At 50.8% G+C, this 15837-nt stretch overlaps 1 protein-coding gene across 6 annotated transcripts in view; it reads left to right on the forward strand.

The window, feature by feature from the left end:
• The window catches only part of SEMA5B (semaphorin 5B), a 142981-nt gene that overhangs the window by 69950 nt on the left and 57194 nt on the right, over positions 1 to 15837 (forward strand). Inside the window, exon 1 of one of the 6 annotated variants that reach the window (XM_021070257.1) lies at positions 11032 to 13765. The exons of the other annotated variants lie outside the window; for them this stretch is intronic. The gene's annotated coding sequence lies outside the window, so the exon portion shown is untranslated. Of the gene's footprint in view, positions 1 to 11031; positions 13766 to 15837 lie in introns of those variants that run through there. 6 annotated transcript variants of the gene reach the window in all.

The raw sequence follows: 15837 nt of genomic DNA on the forward strand, positions 1-15837 counted from the left end.
CCCTCCACTGCCGCCCCCCACCCCCACCCCCACCCCCACCCCCGCCCTGGCCCTGGCCCCAGCCCAGCACCCATCCTCTGGCCCTCCTCATCCACAGCTGCAGACACTGGACTAAAGCTTCTAGGAGAAAAATGACATTGCTTCCCAGTCCCTCCTCTGCCCCTGCTGTCCTTGGGCCTGAGCAGAGGATACCAGGCACCTCCCCAGAAGTCCTGCCTTTCAGATGCTCCTCCAAATGGCCCTGACCAGGGCCATGCTATGCCCAGACAGGTCCATTATGGAAAGGGAGATGGCGTGGGGGAGGGGCAAGACCCGCCGGGTGAGTCATAAAGTCCTAGAAAAATGCCTGCAAATAGTAAGCCTGTTAGCCAGTATTCTCACTGGGCTCCATGAATGCAAAGCTTAAGGGGCTTTGGCACCAATGACCAGGTTTAAAGAGAGACATTCATTAAGCACTGGAAGGGCTTTGTCCGAGCTTGACCATCTTTCTGTCTCTAAAAAGGGCTGCTTTTATACCGGGTCAGAAAGAGCTCACTGTACTTCTCTTACAGACTCCCCTCCTCTCCTCTCATCCCCTGGCCCAGGGCTGAAGCTCTCTGTTCTGCCCCCCAGCAGGTCCTAAGGACTGTCCACCTACAAAGCCCTTGAGCACAGCCCCACCCCTCAACAAGGAGGACCAGTCACCTGCTTTGTAGCTGCCCAGGGCTGAGGCAGCAGTGAGGCCACATTATTGCACCTGCAGGAGAAGCCTCATGGGAGTGAGTTTGGACCTGAGGCATCAGTGTATGTGTGCGTGTGCACAGGTCAGTGTGCACCCTTAGGCACACGTGCATGTTGAGAGTGTGTTTGGGGCAGTAGTGGTGAGGCAGGCCCAGGCCTGGTATTTATTCAGAACTGTCTTTCATCTGCCAGGAGAGATAAGGCCCACCTGGCAAGAGAGGGGCATGGGAGCAATTCCTGGAAAGGCTTCGTGCTGGAGCTGGACTGTGGGGCTGCTGGGCCCTCTTTTCTGTCCCAGCCGCCCTGCCCCATCAGTAGGGAACCACCTATAAGCCTTCTTGCTCCCTGGACTGCAGGGCATGGCCTGCATGGGGAGCAGATGGGGGACCCAGCTTCCCTCAGCCAACCATTTGCTGCCAGATGGATCTGGGCACTGATGTGGCCTGAGCCGGGAATGGCAGCCAGTTTCTAGCCAATGCCTGACCTTGCCCCATGAGTTGAGACCCAATTCTGTTTTGGAAGTTCAGGAATCTGAGCTGACAGGACCCAGATCACCAGGAACTGAGCCTGGAGAGGTAACCCTGGAGGGGTTTGAGGAATCCCAGGATTACTCTCTCCCCACACACTGGGCTCCACACTGTGCCCGCCCTCGGAATCTGCAACCCACCGAGTCTGCAGCATCACACAACTTCAGCACCGACTCCAGCCTCTTATCCCTTCCCTGTTTCATGTGTGGCCCAATCACCATCATAAGAGCAATAACATTGGAAAAAAGCTCCCTCCCTTTCATGACCTTAACAAATGAGCTCTTCAGTTTTCTTTGTTCCCTTCTAGTCTCCGTCCTATTACACCCCTCCCTCCCTCCCCCTCCATCCCTCCCACTGCTTTTCTTTCTTCCTCTTATAAGAGAAAAGGGGCAGACTCCAGCACCTTCTACAGCCAGACAGACCTTGGGGTCGGGGAGGAGATGCGCCTGCAGCACAGAGGTCCAGGGTCCTGTCCTCATCTGGCTGCATCTCAGAAGCTGAGTTAGACCACCAGTTCATGTACCCTGGACTTGGCAGCCCCATTGGCTGGCTCCTCCCAGGGGTCTGGGGACCCAGACCTGCTTGGCATCCCTAATGGGAAGCTGGGGGTGGGGGTGGAGGGCAGAGAAGGACAAAATGTAATCTGAACACAAGCCAGGGTTGGGGAGCGTGACACCATGGCTTCTTATTCCTGCCCTGGTCTCAATATAGGTCACGCCCCAAAGAGGGCATTGAGAGTGATTTTTCCTGGGGACCTTGGGATTCAGTTACTTCTAGTTCCCAGATTTCTGAAACAAGGGGTGCAGACCGGAGTTCCCATCGTGGCTCAGTGGTTAACAAATCCAACTAGGAACCATGAGGTTGAGGGTTCGATCCCTGGCCTTGCTCAGTGGATTAAGGATCCAGCGTTGCCGTGAGCTGTAGTGTAAGGTTACAGATGCAGCTCGGATCCTGCGTTGCTGTGGCTGTGACGTAGGCCAGCAGCTATAGCTCCGATTCAATCCCTAGACTGGGAACCTCCATGTGCCGCAGGAGAGGCCCTAGAAAAGGCAGAAAAAAAAAAAAAAAAAAAAAGACCCCCCCCAAAAAAATTTAAAAAACAAGGGGTGCAGACACTCTGAATTTCCTGTCATCCATTGGTAGGGGCTCTCTCAGTTTTAGGCTCCCAGCACCAAGTTGCTTGGTGCTGTAGGCCATGTGAGCCATCAAGGCTTGACTTGGGGAGAAGATTACATCCAGGGACTGGAGAGCGGGCAGGTCTGACTCAACCTCCCACTCTGAACCTTTGGATCTGGAGCTGTTCTCAGGGCCTCCAACTTCTCATCTATTAAATGGAAGCCGTGACAACCTGCTTGCAGACTTTACAGGGGATCTGGTGGGGTTGTGGTTGTGAAGACCAGCACTATCCCCTCAATAAAACGGGAAATGCATGGTCCCTGGCAGTCCCCTTTCTGCCTGGTCATTTCGGCTGTACCCAACCTGACATCCCAGCCGCTCTCACTGACTCCTCTGCCCCTGGTGCTGGACCTGTTTGCCCAAGCGTGTAAGTGGGATCATCTGGAGCTTATGGATTAAACGAAGAGCTGAATGAAGTCAAACTGTAGCATCACAGATAATGCAAAATAGTGTATTGTCCAAGAACAACTGTTATTTGACTCACGTTCTGGGGATGCCTGGTCCAGGCTGAGTTTTGCACACATGTAGCTGAAGGAGGGGAGACATCAGGGTGTGTGCTGAGTGGCAGGGGAAGGGCTGATATGCTGCACACAGGGTAGCAAACCCCTATGTTACCAAGTGGCTTCAAGTTGCACTGATATGGACCGATCATATGTTAAGTCACTGCACACACCATATGAATGCATGACTCCAACAACTCCTTTACTGCTGGTTTCCTGGAAATCCTGGAGCACTAATATTATAGAAAGGTCCCACCAACTGCCATCCTGTCACCAAGGACAGTGGAGTAAGAGGGTTGAAGTTGCAGTAGGAGGAAGGCAAATTAGACAGAGGAAGAATGTTCTTTCCTGGAGAGGTGAGGGGCTCTCCAGACTGGGAAGTGACCCAGCCACAGGCCAGGCCCTCAATGAACTTGTTCGGTCACCAGGTGTTTGTTAAGCACTTACTCTACTCACAGTGGCACCACTTTCTCAAGAATTTCATCTTCACAAGTCTATGAAGCAGTAGTTATTGGTGCTACTGTTGTGGTCGTCATTATTCATCATTATTCCTCTTGTAAAAAGAAGGGAGGTTGCTGTGGAGTTCTCGTTGTGGCTCAGCGGTTAACAAATCCATGAGGATGCAGGTTCAATTCCTGGCTTTGCTCAGTGGGTTAAGGATCCGGCACTGCTGTGAGCTGTGGTGTAGGTCACAGACGAGGCTCGGATCCTGCATTGCTGTGGCTGTGGTGTAGGCCAGCAGCTACAGTTCTGATTCAACCCCCAGCCTGGGAACCTCCATATGCTGCAGATGGGGCCCTAAAAAGCAAAAAAAATAAAAAATAAAAAGAAGGGAAGTTGCCGTGGGGGTGGGGCAATGATTAAGAGCGCAGGGCCAGGCATTACTTTTGCTGGGAGTGTGTGTTCAGGGAGAGTCAGGCCTTTCCACTCCATGCCCTTCGCTGCTCATCCCACCCCACCCACCTTCCTGAAAGCCTTGGGGAAGCTTTTTCTGCAGCTGCAGCAGTGTGTGAACTTTCCCCATTGGGCGTTCAAGGATTGGAGACTCTCTCACTCGTTCATTCAGCAGGCACAGGGGTTGGGGATCCAGAAGTGAACATGGCATTACTCTTGTCAGCTCTTGGCAGACCCGTTAATATCTTTGCTGCTCAGCCCACACTGGATTTGGAAAATATTTCCAATCCATTACCTCGAGCAGAATTATCCCCTGCCACGTCTTCTTTCTCAAGGCTGGCTGCTTTATGAGTGTCTAAACTTTCAGCCATGAGTGGGCACATTATCCAAAGTCCCTTTGGCTAAGGGCAGAGATTCCCTACCCTTTGGCTCATCATTCAGCATTTTCTCATTCAACAAGTAATTCAGTCTTAACTATATACATCAGGTGTTGTGTAACGAGCCAGGGATACATGGCTAATCAAAACAGACAGGGTTCCTGCTCTTGGGCCTTTACAGACATTAGCTGGACACTTTCCCCATCCTGCTCTGCTGTATCCTCAGGGACTAAGGTGCTTTGTTACGGAGGGGCTTCCTCAGGCGTGGCATTCCTAGGGCCCTATGGCTGCCCCAGAGTTAGCCCATCCTGTCTTCTGGGATTCACAGCCACGCGGCAAAGCCCTTTGGAAGGAGGCAAAGAATGCTTATCGCGTCTTCTGGCTCTTGATCCAGCCCTTCCTATGAGCAAGGACAGCCTTAGGGGACCCTTAAAGAGGGGGCCAGTCTGCTCCATCCCCAGGAAGAAGGTATGCTTTGACGAGGGGACTCGTTTCTCTGGGGAGTTTGATGGCTTGGCAAAAGCATGGGCACCGGAGTTAGGCCGATGTGGATTCCAGTCCCAGGATGGTCACTGACTAGCTGTGTGACTTGGGCAAGTCATGGACTTCTCTGTGGCTTAGATCCTCAGCAGTGAAGGGGGGGGCCAGTCACACCCACGTGGTGAAAATGCTGCCATGATTAAAGGAAATGCTGTCTGTGGATGCCTCGGAGGCACAGTGGACACTTAATAAAGAGGCACCCATCCTTCCTCAATGTACATCTGAATTTCAACTTCTTTTCTTTCTTTCTTTTTTTTTTTCTTTTTTCTTTTTTTTTTGTCTTTTAGAGTCACACCCACAGCATATGGAGGTTCCCAGGCTAGGGGTCCAATCGGAGCTGTAGCCACCGGCCTATACCACAGCCACAGCAACTCGGGATCCCTGAGCCCCAGCTGTGACCTACACCACAGCTCACAGTAATGCCAGATCCATAACCCACTGAGCAAGGCCAGGGATCGAACCCGTGTCCTCATGGATGCTAGTCGGGTTCACTAACTGCCGAGCCCCAGTGGGAACTGCTGACTTTCAGCTCCTTAAGGACATGGTTGACCCTGGAAGGTTATTAAATATTAAAGGAAAGGATGCATAAATTTCCCCTGTTTATAGCCACTAGGCTAGAACAGTGGTTCCCAAAGTGTGGTCCTGGACCCTTTATCACCCGGGAACTTGTTAGAAATGCAAATTCCTGGGCTCCACCTCAGAACTACTCCACCTTAGAAACTCTGGGGATGGGGCCCATCAAGCTCCTTTAACAAGCTCTGCAGGAGATTCTGATGCATGTTAACATGTGAGGACCAAGGGTCAAACTGGTTGTCCGTGGGCCACGTGGCGTCACAGATGTTTTGTTTGGCTCGTGTCTGTCGTCAGCAGGACAGCGTAGGTCTGGCTTCCAGCGTGGGGCAGCTCTGATTCAGCTGGTCCTAAATGTGGGCTGAGACACCGAGCTACCCAGCCCAGCAGGAAATAGGAAGAGGGTAGATGATTTTCTAATTCCTAAAACCAGAAGTCAGGTCCTGCTGGTTTTGCTTCAGGATTTGGTTTGAAGTGTTGTGAATTTCCAGCACATCACACACCACCCACATTCAACTGTAGGTCCAAAAATACCTTCCACAGCCAAAGAGAGATGGTTTTTACTTTCCCCGCTACCTTGGATTATCTGCCTCGCTGCTCCCCGCCACCCCCGCTGTTGGCGCAGCTGAGGAGCAGTGACTGGAAAGGCAGGGCCGGTGTGGAGGAGCAGAAGGGGTTGAGCAGATCTGTAGGGCACAGAGCACTTCATGTACCCCACAAGTAGAATACAGGCAGGCTCCCAGAAGGCTGGGAGGACCCAGGGGCTGTGATGTCTGGGGGTGGAGCAGGATGGGAGTGGCCCTGGGAATTCCCACTGCAGAGACTGGAGATTGGAACAGGAAATAGCAATCAGTAGCCCTGACAGCCTCAAGCATCCCTGCCCAGAAGAGATGAAGAAAATGGATCCAAAGCCCAGCATGGGATGGGTTGCAGGGAGGACACTCTGGGCGGTGGGAAAGAGCTGAACTGAACTCTGTCTTGGGGGCAGAGGTGAGGAGAAGGCCTGGGAAGCTTCCCTGCTCTGTACCCCCACAACTGGACAGAGCACCAAGCCCCCCTTCTTTCCATCCTGGGGGACTCATCTCTTCAGCAGTCCTGTAAGGAGGTGGGAAGCAGGCTGGCTAAGAGCATGGGCTTTAGCAGATCCTGGCTCTGTCGTGTGCTGTGTGACTCTGGGCAAGCAACCCAACCTCTCAGATTTCCCCCCTGTTGAAAGACAAGAAAGCCTGTTTTAGAGGCATGTGGTGAGGATAAAATAACGTTTGTAGAACAATTAGCACACTGTCTGTCATAGAATAAAGAACACAATAAAGCTTAGATATAATTATGAGAGAGCAGAAATCATGTATTTTCACCAGAAGCTCTGGTATCTGGGATTTGGTGAGGAAAATGGAATCAGAGGTCAGCATTTAATAAGGGAACAGAAGGAGTCCCCACTGCGGCTCAGTGGAAACGAACCCGACTAACACCCATGAGGATGTGGGTTTGATCCCTGGCCTCACTCAGTGGGTTGGGGATCCAGCATTGATGTCCGCTGTGGGGTAGGTCACGGATGCAGCTCAGATCCTGCGTGGCTGTGGCTGTGGCATAGGCTGGCAGCTGTAGCTCTGATTCGACCCTAGCCTGGGAACCTCCCTAGGTCACAGGTGTGACCCTAAAAAGCAAAATAAATAAATACATTTTTAAAAATATGTGAGCAGAAAACCATGGAATTATCTCTTCCTGAAGGGAAAGACAGGGTCCTCCCCCATTCTGAGGCCCTTGGCATTTATTTGTGAGTATAGATTCATGGTGCAGAAAAGACGCAGAATGTCCTGACACGGATGGGTACCAGACACTGCCTGGGTCACTGTGGTTGAGGTGACGTGACCCCTCCATCCCCAAATCTAGCTGCCCCTGGAGTGGGGAGGAGCGATCGTCCCTGGACCCTGGGGAAATGGATAGGATGACCTCAAATGTACTCACAAGGCATTAGTAACCTCAGGAAGATCCAACTTTACCTGACTTTCCCCTGCCTTCTATTAGAAAATTTGCTCTTTCCATTTGTATTGAGCCGGGTGGGTTGGGATGCCCATGGCTGCCCTCCCACCTTCTGAGTGAAGGGACAGAGCATCTGGGCCCTTTCAACCTGCACCCCACCCTGCTGCCAGTCACCCCCAGGACCGCCATCCCTTCTGACTCAGGTTCATTGCTCCTGGGGAGGCCAGCCCTGAGAAAAGGGCCTGGGGAAGGGGGATTAGCATCCATGCATTTCTGAGTCTGTCCAGGTGTGTAAATGGTTTAGAGCAGAATAAAGCAGACCATAATTATCACACTTATAATGAGAGGGGAGAGCATGGATGCAGAAGTATAATCCAGATTAAAGTGTGCATAGCAGTTACACCGTCTCCCAAGGTCCTTTCTATGCTAATCCTGTGAGAGTCTGTGAGGCTAAAAGTTCCTGGGGGCCCATCCTGATATCTGCTCACATGAAGAGCAATTGATTTTTGGATTTATGACTTTCCAGGGAAACATTGTGGGGCCTTGGAGAGGATTTCCATGTTGCCCCGGAGATCAGGAGAGCATGGGGGACGAAGGTGCAGACACCACCTCTGCTCAAGGCTCCAGCCCTGGTGGGGGTTGAGGGCTGGCCTGGCCCATACTTGTCTTGCATGCAGAGTGTGGGGCTGTGTGCAGAACCCTGGGACAAACAGGTTTGTTCCTGACCCCACTTCACTTATTCCCCTACCTCCTCGTCAACCCTGCTCTGCCAAAGCCTCCTGAGGGCTTGTCTTAGGGCAGGTTCCTAGAAGCAGAGCCTGAGATGAGAAGCATCCAAGAGGGCATGAGGGAAGCAGGACCAACAGAAGACAAAGCCAGGAGAAGATGTGCTATAGGGAAGCCTCTTGATCCCACTGGGAGCCCTGCAGTGAGACTTGCTCCATGGAAATTGTTTCCCCGAGGGAGTGGTGCTGGCTGGGCTTTTGTACTCTGGCCTCAGTGATGGCCCACTGGTCTCTCAGGCTGGACTCCCCGAAGAGAATGCCCTAGACTAAGGGCTGGCCTCTCGAGAAGGTTGCTGGGAGATGGAGGAGTGAGTGCATCAGTCCAGAAATGGAGAACTGGCAGGGCGCCAACAGCACCTGCTACAGAGCCCTGCTACCCCCACATTTGTCCTCTCCCTTTCCTGGGAAACACCACATCAATTAAACTCAAGAAGTCCCACACATACTTCTGAAGACCATAGGGAGGCCCTGTGTGGGGCAGTTGAGAACCGGGTTGCCTAAGACTCTTCTCCATCCTAAGATCTACAAGCTTAACTCAAAAGTGAGTAATTGCTGGAGTTCCCGTCGTGGCTCAGTGGTTAACGAATCCGACTAGGAACCATGAGTTTGTGGGTTCAATCCCTGGCCTTGTCAGTGAGTTAAGGATCCGGTGTTGCCGTGAGCTGTGGGTGTAGGTCGAAGACGCGGCTTGGATCTGGCATTGCTGTGGCTGTGGTGTAGGCCAGTGGCTATAGCTCTGATTAGACCCCTAGTCTGGGAACCTCCATATGCCGTGGGAGTGGCCCAAGAAATGGCAAAAAAAAAAAAAATGAGTAATTGCTAAGATGATGCGTCCTTGACTAATCACATTTAAATACTTGTTTTAGTGAGTATTGTTAAAATGAACTTTCACGTTGATGGATTCTTACACAGGCATCGTGAGACAGTTTTTGTTACTGCTATTCCCATTACACAAACTGTGGCTTAGAGTGGTTGTGTTTTACTTTAAGATGACTCAGCTTAATCAAAGCTATCCATTTCTAATAGTAAAATTCCAGGTGTATAGCAGACATCTGGGGACTGTTCCTTTTAGGGGAGCCCTTTTCTGAGCAACTCTTTAAATCATTAACCTCTTAGCACCCCTCCAAAGCATCACCCTCAAATGAAAATACTTACCTATCTTCTGTGTGTAAGACAGTGGTAGTTTGTGAGGGCTTCAATAGGATTGTGACATCTGCCTACGGGACTTTCAGTCTAACCAAGGAGCCAGATACGTAATAAATGGGGAGGTTTGATCAGATGCCAAATTAGAGCGGAGGTGGGCATCACAGAACCCGGGTGGGGGGGGGCTTCTGCAAGGGAAGGGGGGTACCATGTTGCTTTTGGAGAAGGATGGGTCTTGGATCAGCTAGATGCAAGCTAGCTGCTAGATAGTCCCTTCCTGCCAGCTGGTTGTCAGTGGGACACCTGTGCCAGGAAGTGGCACATCCATCCATTCATATATTTATTCATTCACAAACACATGTCGGCTGGGCTCCCACTACATGACAGGCTCTGTGCTTGGCTCCGGGAAGGCAGGGATGAGTGGACCCCTCTCAGAGCTCACAGTCTAGTGCAGACATGGCCCACTGCTGTCAGCTGTCCCTCATCCCAGGTCCTGGGCAGTCCAGGTTGGCAGATGCTCTTGACTTCACTCTGTGCTAATTAAACATGTGGTCAGTTCATTATCTCTCTGGAAAGAAGAGGTTTTACAGGAGGAAGTGTATCCTAGGAGAGGTGTGATCTTCCTCCTTAAGTTCCTAGCCACCCCCCCCCACACCCACCCCCGCTGCTCTCCCAGCCCCTCCCCTAGAAACGCTTGCCCTCATTAGAATGCTTCTGCTCAAACACCAACCTGCTTCCTCCCAGGTGGTCCTCTTTCCCTCCTGCACACAGGGACCTACTCTCTCCTCCCCTGCCCTGCCCTGCCTCCAGCCGGGACCTCCCATCCCATTTCAGGAATCTGCCCTCCAGGTTCCTGCTTTGCTTTCGCCCAACAGGGAGCTCCTCTGGGAAAGGAAGATGGGAGGGAGGATGAAAGAGGAGGGGAAGTGTTAATTAAACGCCAGATGTTTAACTTTGTTTGTTAATGGCTCTGCCACCCGGAGTGGCATCAGCCTTCTCTGTCTCCTTCACCCTCATCATTTTCCCCTCCTCCGGAGAGCCTGACTCTAAAGCTGAAAAGCTTAACGTTGGTTCAGTGGAGCCTGAGATCAGTAGAGGGAAGATGGAGAAGGTGGCCCAGGGAGACCCCGAGGAAGTGGTTCCCTTGGCCAAGAGGTGATAGGGATGGAGTAGGCACAGGTAGGTGTAGAAGTCCCAATAAGGGACCATTGAGAGAGGGAAACCTAGGGGACTTTGGGAAATCACTGTAAGGTAATAACTGCTCGAGAAAGCCATCAGAACAAAGCAGACTTGCTTGACTAGTGGGGGATACCTCACTAGTGAGATATACCTCAGGTCATTGGGTGGGGGATGGGATGAGGCCTGCATTCAGGTTCAGACCGAGGGTGGGAGTTTGAGGACCTCCTTTCTGCTGATTTGAATAAACACCGTGACTGGATACCCAGGAGGGGCTACTACTCCAAGAAAGAGGAAGAGGCAGTCTTTTCCAGCTCCCTCCCCTTGGGCGATAAAGCTATAGCCCACCTAATCCTCCAGGCAGAGCTCCTTACCTGCCCGCTTGTGTCTCTCAAAAGCATCCTATCATCCTATCTTTTTGGTTTTGGTTTTTAGGGTTGCACCCGAGGCTTATGGAAGTTCCCAACTAGGGGTCAAATCGAAGCCACAGCTGCCACAGCAACTTGGGATCCCAGCTGCATCTGCAACCTACACCACAGCTTATGGCAATGCCAGATCCTTAACCCACTGAGTGAGGCCAGGAATCGAACCCACATCCTTGTGGATCCTAGTTGGGTTCTTTAACCGCTGAGCCACCAAGGGGACTCCAAGCACCCTATCTTAATAAATTTATTTCTTGCCTATCACTTTGTCTCTTGCTGAATTCCTTCTTCGTGGAGGCACAAAGAACCTAAACCACAGTAATTCCAGATACCAGGTGAATGGTTCTAAGTTACAACTGTGGGTTGGAGTCCCAATCTGGGTTTTGTCTAGGTTCGAGTCCCAATCTGGTTCTGGCTGGGTTCAGGCCATTAGTGCTGTCAGTTTCAGTGGGAGCAGTGACATGTTGGCATATTGGCATCAGGGATACAGATAGAATAGTGGGGGAGAGGCTGAAGCCCTGAGGTTATAGACAGACGTGCTTGGTTTGGCACACATAGAAATTTCAAAACTGCAAGTAATTGGTTGCATTTAAAAATAAGGCAATTTCACATAAATCCAGGGTGCAGGCTTTCTTTTAAAAATGGATCATGGTCACCCTCCCCTCCCCCCCACTGGGCAAGAGCTGAGTCACAGCTGTCTGGTCCAGATAGGGATATGTCCTCCGTCTCCATCCCTGCCCCCTCCCTCTGCACTTAGCTCCTGTGCTACCCACCGCCCCTGAGGATGTCTGGTTTGGGACCTACTGCAGAAGTACAAATATCAGGACTTGACAATGGGTTGGATGTGGGAGGTGAGGAGAGGAGACGTGGGAATACTGAGATGGGAGTCAGGATACCCGGGGTGGGGGGTAGTTCCACTGACAGAAATGAGGGATGTGGAAGAGCAGGTTAAGGGAGAAAGGTGACCCTATCTTTTGGTCCAGGCTGCAGTAGGAATGTCGATGCCTCGGAGATGGAGATGGCTTTGTGCTCTGGAGCCCAGAACAGAAGAGCTGGTGACCTAGGGAGCTGATGGCATTGGGGTGGAAGGGGAAACCCTGGAGAGGAAGGAGCAAGACCCCTCCGGGAGCAGCCGGAGTAGGAGAAGGGGGCCTTGAGAACCTTGAAGAACCACCTCTCTGGGAGAAAGAACTACAAAGGAGAGTTAGGGCCAAGTGAGAGGTTGCCAGGAATCTGGACAGTGTAATAATGACAGAGAGGTATGTACACGGTCCAAGATTTTCGTGGCACTATATTATCGGATCTGCAGCCCCAGGAGTGATTCCATCAGTCTCTCTGGCCAAGGGAGGGAGGGAAACAGGTCCACGCCCTTGTTCCCCCGCTGGGGCTTGTGTTCAGCGGTTCCGCAAAAAGACAGGAAATCGGCCATTTAGATCATGGCTGTTTTACCCCTTTCAGGCCACTTGGAGCTTCTCTCTCATTTTAGAATGAAAGGCGTTATCCCTCATTGAAAGCTTCAGTATCATCCCAGAAAGGACCCGTTAGGTAAGCTGCGTGCATGCACGTGGGAGGGCTGCAGTTTCCGCTGCGGACACAGACACACAACTCTGCCGAAAAATCTAAGGAAAGGCAGAAAGCACAGGGCTTTGGCGTCAGAGAGCCTGACCTGTTGCTTCCCTCCCCCCGCCTCTTTACCCTTGGTTTGTGCGTGTGTGAAACGAGGGGAGGTTGCCTGAGCATTAAACGGAGGCTGGAGTCTGAGCCCGTCCCCACGCCGGTGGTTCCTTCCCGCTCCCTCTGACACCAGCACAGAAGGCGGCAGATGTTACTGGTCTCACTTCATTTCCATAGATTTACAAGCATCCCTTTATGTGTTACTGAAAAATTGGGTGTAAATCCTATTTTAAGAACCCTCATTACTTGAAGAATGCTTTGGAAAATCCTTTGAGGAAGTGAATCATAATGCCCCTTTGGTCAAACTTTTGTGCCAAATGTTGATGAATTTCTTTGTCTGAAGGGCAGTTCACCTGTGAGGTCTTTGCTGCCACCTGCTCCCCTTTGCATTTTGTGAGTGCCTTCTTTCCCATGAGATGCTCTGCACATGGGCTCCCACCTCTGGTCCTCTCTCCCCACCCCCTCGGGCTCTTCCTTCACCCTTCCTGACCGGCCCCTGAACAGTGGCCCCTTTTTTCCTCCCTGAGACTTGATGGTGATCTTTTACCTGCTCCTGCTCTTCCTTCTTGGGGAAACTCAGGCATGGGTGAGTCTCTGGGTGCCAGAGATGTTTACCGCGTGGGAATAACTGGGCGGAAGTACCATGGGGGATGTGGTAGGCAGAATAATGGCCCACTCAAGACACCCAGGTCCTTAGCCCTGGAACGTTAAGCAGCAGAGGGGCTTTGCCGAGGTGTTTTGGTTAAGGACCTGGAGGTGGGAGAGCCACCTGCGCTATCCAGGTGGGCCCATTGTAAGCATAAGGGTCCTTAAGCGGAGAAGCTTTTCCCAGGTGTGACAGAGGACCGGGTAATGGTTAGAGAGGGGCAGTGTTGCTGGCTCTGAAGATGGAATGTGGGGGGCCTCTAGAAGCTGGAAAAGGCAACGAAATGGATCCTTCCCCAGAGCCTCCGGAAAGGAATGCAGCCCTGCCGACTGATTTCAGCCCAATGTCAGACTTCTAACTGACAGACTGTGAGAGAATAAATGTGTGTTGTTTGAAGCCACGAGGTGGTGGTAATTGGTTACAGCAGCAACAGGAAACAGAGACAGTGGCAGGCACACGGTCTGCCGGGATGTCTGGCCTCACAGCTAATCCGTCTTTTTTGCCTCACTCACCGTATGTCCGAGGCCTCACCCGAAATTGCCCCCTCATGGTTTCAGCTGGTCCTGGGTCTGCGTCTAACTCCTGATGCCCACACTTCAGCCTGAGCTGCTTGAGGCACCAGCGAGGTAGCCAAGGTATGAATGGCTTCACTTCCCTCACTGTTGGGGGCATGCAAGCCCTGGGGTGGGCGAGGGTCTGGTAGTGGGCACCACCCTGTGGGGAGAGCAGCAGAGAAGACCAAGTCCTCTGGGGGTTCAGCAGCACACCCCTTGGAATTCCCTGGTCCTTCTCAGCCCCGTGGAATGTGAAAGTTCCCGGGGCCAGGGATTGAATCCACACCATGGCAGTGACCAGAGCCATAGCAGTGATGCCACTGGATCCTTAACCTGCTGGGCTGCTAGGAATTCTGAGAGCTCTTTTTCTTAAAATTGTGGTAGCATACGCATAACATAAAATTTACTGTCTTAACCATTTTTGTGTACAGTTCAGTAGTATTAAGAATATTCATATAGTTCGGCACTCACCACCACCATCCATCTGCAGGACTCTCATCTTGCAAACTGAGACGGTACCCAGCAAGTAACAGCTCTCCCTTCTCCCCTCTCCCCAGCCCCTGGTCACCACCATTCTACTTTCTCTCCCAATGAATTTGACTCCTCTTCCTATAAGTGGAACCATACCGTATTTGTGCTTTTGTGTCTGGCTTATATCATTCAGCAAGATGTCCTCAAGGTTCGTCTTGTCATAGCATGTGTAAAAAGTTCCTTCCTTTAGAAGGCTGAATAACGTCCCATTGTATGCATTTACCACATTTTGTTTATCCATGCATTTTTTGATGGGCCCTTGGGTTGCTTCTCCCTTTTGACTAATGTGAATAATGCTGCTGTGAACATGAGTGCACAGATATCTTTTTGAGTCTTTGCTTTCAATTTTGGGGGATACACACAGGCATAGCTTGGAGATGTTGTGGATTCAGTTCCAGACCACCACAACAAAGCAAATATCGCAATAAACATGAATTTTTTGGTCTCCCATTATGTATGAGAGTTATGTTTATACTATACTGGAGTCTTTTAAGTGTACAATGGCATTATGCATTTCAAAAAGGTGTACATACCTTAATTTAAAATACCTTATTGCTAAAAATGCCAAAATTGGAGTTTCCGTTGTGGCTCAGTGGTTAAAAACCCAACATAGTGTCTGTGAAGATGCAGGTTTGACCCTGCCTCGCTCAGTGGGTTAAGGATCTGGCATTGCTGCAAGCTGCAGCATAAGTCACAGATACAGCTCAGATCCTGCGTGGCTGTGGCTGGCAGCTGCAGCTCTGATTTGACCCCTAGCCCAGGAACTTCCATATGCTGCAGATGTGACCCTAAAAAGACAAAAAGAGTAAAAAGAATAAAAAAACTAAAAATTAAAAAATGCCAAAACAATGACAATAGTAACATCAAAGATCATAGATCACAGATCATGGGAACAAATATAACAATAATGAAAAAGTTTGAAATATTGCAAAAATTACCAAAATGTGATGCGGAGACATGCACTGAGCAAATGCTGTTGGAAAAATGTCACCAGTAGACTTGCTCAATGAAGGGTGGCCCCAAACCTCCAGTTTGTAACCAAAAAAAAAAAAAAAAAATCTGCAAAGCACAATAAAGCAAAGCAAGATCCAGATACAGTGTCTGTATCCAGAAGTACAATTGCTAGATCACATGGTAATTCTATTTTTGTTTTTTTGAAGAACCGCCATACTGTTTTACATAGCAGCTGCACTATTTTACATTCCCACCAAGCCATCTCAATCTTTTTTTTTTGTTTCTTTGTTTTTGTAGGGCCACACCCACAGCAAATGGAGGTTCCCAGGCTAGGGGTCTAATTGGCGTGGTAGCCACCAGCCTACACCAGAGCCACAGCAAAGCCAGATCCTAGCCGCATCTTTGACCTGCACCACAGCTCACAGCAATGCTGATCCTTAGCCCACTGAGGCCAGGGATCGAACCCACAGCCTCATGGTTCCTAGTCACATTTGTTTTCACTGCACCACGATGGGAACTCCCCCATCTTACTAGCTTTTAAGTATACAGTTCAGTGGCGTTAGGAACATTCACTCTATGGTGCAACCATCAGCTGCAGGTCTCTGTAGGAATTCCTTGGATTATAGGAAGCAGCTTCTACAGGTTTGAGAACCAGTGCTCAGGTGAGT

The sequence above is a fragment of the Sus scrofa genome, chromosome 13 (assembly GCF_000003025.6).
Source record: "Sus scrofa isolate TJ Tabasco breed Duroc chromosome 13, Sscrofa11.1, whole genome shotgun sequence".
Taxonomy (NCBI): domain Eukaryota; kingdom Metazoa; phylum Chordata; class Mammalia; order Artiodactyla; family Suidae; genus Sus; species Sus scrofa.